A 3075-nucleotide genomic window follows, 5' to 3' on the forward strand; every position below is an offset into this window, starting at 1 on the left:
TTCCCTATTTTTCAAGATCCACCTTAGGGACCCCTTCCTGACACAGAGAACTTACCTTCTTCTGAAGTCCCAGATCAACAACTATCTGAGTAGCTCTTTTTGGCATTTAATCTTAAAATGGCTTATTTCAGAATCTAATGATTTTATTGTATAGGTCTTGTCTCACCACTTGATAATATCAGCTGTTGTAACATATATAGAGTGAAATCATAGTGGCTTTAACTAATTTGTCACTCATGCAAAGTCTAACAAATCACGGTGGAGGAGGGAGTTCTCTGAAAGGTTAGCAAATATAGTTCCATGATTTTCTTCATTGCACACACACTACATAGCAGCACTGGGCTAGGTGCTTCACAGATGTTAGCTCTATTTTTTTTTTTCCATTTGTCTTTTATAAATTATTTTTTAAACAGCTTTATTGAAATATAATTCACATACCCCAAAATTCACCCATTTTAAGTGTATAATTCAATGATTTATTTGTAAACACACAGAATTGCACATCCATCACCATGATCCTGTTTTAGAATATTTCCGTTACCCCAGAGAGATCCCTCATATCCACTTACATTCAATCCCTATTCTCATTCCCAACCCCAGGGAATCCCCAATCTACTCTCTGTCTATGTAGATTTATCTTTTCTGGACATTTCATATAAATGGAATGATATCACATGTGGTCTGTGTGCCTAGCTCTTTTACTTAGCATATTTTTGAGGTTCATCTACGGTATAGTACCCTGTTTCCCCAAAAATAAGACCTAACCAGATAATCTGCTCTAATGAGTCTTTTGGAGCAAAAATTAATGTAAGACCCAGTATTATAATATATTATGTTACATTGTATTGTATTATATTATATTGACCCAGTCATATTATATATTATATTGTATTACATTATATTATACCCGGTCTTATAATAAAATAAGACTGGGTCTTATATTAATTTTTGCTCCAAAACATGCATTAGAGCTGATTGTCTGGCTAGGTCTTATTTTTGTTTTATTGCTGAATAGTATTCCATTGCATAGATATACCACAGTTTGTTTTTCCAATCACCCATTGATGGCTATTTGTGCCCATCAAATTTGACTGTTTCCAATTTTTCACTTTTATGAATATTGTTAGCTTACAATATCTCTGTGAGATACACCCTTTGATATTCATTTTACAAATGAGAAAATCAATGCTCAGAAAAGTAATTATTATATCTTAATCAAAGTCAAATAACTGGTAAGTCATAAAGTCAATTTCTGTTAACACCAAAACTTTTGCTCTGAGAGAGTGGTTTTCAGATTTGGGGATTTTGTTAACCTGAAAATTAAAGAACAACCAAACAAAGAAAACCACAAAAACTTTTTTTAAAATATAAGCATAAACGTAAGTTTACCATCTTTTGTATTCTGTAAAGAGCATTTAAAAAGAAACAACTACCATCTACCATCAGCATCATTTCATAAAAGAAAGGCTATCTTTAACAACTGAAGCAGAAGAATAAATTAGGCTTTACAGAAAAGCTTGCTACATTGTCCTTATTTTTCCCATTTTTCTGCAGAGTTATTGAAGACAAGACCTTATTTAAGAACCAGCGTTCCTAGCCACTAAACTACCTAATTAGTAGAGCCAGAAACTGCACTAAAGTGAATTAGATGAAATACTTTGAGCTTCTTTTAAAACATATTAGATAAAAAGTCAAGGCCTTATTAACTTTATTTCAATTCTCTACAACAGATCCCTCCCAAAGGGCTTTTGTAACAGGGTAGTGCAGTGAGATGGTCTCTCTTTTCCAGGAAGAGAAGTTTTTAATCCTATCACACAGTTCTAGTGCCCTGGAGCAAAGGATCGGTTCCAAACATCCAAAGACCAATCCTTCTGTAACCCACAGCAGCCAGATTAGCTTCTATTTTCTTTCCCTGAGGACTAAAAGGTATATAAAGGCCTTAGATGGTAATTCCATGGCAACAAATTTAAATCTAGAAGATTTCATGCAAACCCAGCCTTCAGGGAGGCTGAAAGAAGTGTTGAAGTCTCGCTGACATTCGTTTCGTGGTTTCTATCCAGGTCCCAGTGGAACAAATGCCATAATTAGCCCTCAGAAGAGAGGCCAGAGATTGACTAGGAGGTCCCTCCAGTCATGCCTCGAGGCCTTGCTAGACTGGGAAGCTCACTTGTTGCTCTCTGCTTTGTAGCTGTTTGTGCAAGAACAAAAGGACTTCAGTCTCCCTTGCTATTAATCCAACTCCACAAGCATGAAATTTACAGACACACACAAGAATTCATCATTGAAACCTTTTCCCCTTGTCATGTTCAGCTGCTGAAAAGTGGGCACACTCTTGGATATGAATGTTAATAAAAAGAAAAGAAAAGAAAAAAAAGAAAAAAAAGGGATGGACAAGCTTTAATAAGCAACCGGCTCCTTACACCTCTGCCCCAGCGACAGGTCGACATCTTGGAAGATTGATCTTTTGAGGGAGAATGTGAGTCTCTCCACAGCATTTAGTTTGGGAAGATTTTGTTAAATTGTATTACCACCCTGAAAGTCAACTATTTTTTATTAATAAATAAAATACACCCATAACACAAGACCAATAATTGAATCCTTAAAGTGAATGAAAAAAAGAATAACACTAAAGAGTCATAACGTGAATATTATTTGATTAGAACCAAACCAGTGGTATCAACTCGTTTTGCTCATTTAACCTGTCTCCTCATCGTCATACACCCATCGTTTAGCTGCAGGGTGGATGTGTTCACACTGAACTATTAATCTGTTTCAAAATGCCATAACATTTCCATGAAGAACTTCCTAATTTTTTTTTCAGAAATTAAATGTCTGTTTAAAGTTCATTCTCTCCTGCTGTAACTAATTGAAATGAGATTTGGTTTATCTTTATGACATGGAAATGGGATGAAGTTTCATAATAATAACAATAAGGATAACTTGATAGATTTTAGGAGTAGTAGTTAATAATTATAGTAATATGGAGGAGAGTAGATTTGTCTGTTGCCATCTAAACAGATCCCATTATTTGTAGAGAAGTGTGAATGAATATCATGTGACCTGATGCCTAGTTCC

This window comes from Rhinolophus sinicus, chromosome 14 (genome assembly GCF_057876585.1).
Source record: "Rhinolophus sinicus isolate RSI-liver-muscle chromosome 14, RSI-T2T, whole genome shotgun sequence".
In the NCBI taxonomy this organism is placed as follows: Eukaryota; Metazoa; Chordata; class Mammalia; order Chiroptera; family Rhinolophidae; genus Rhinolophus; species Rhinolophus sinicus.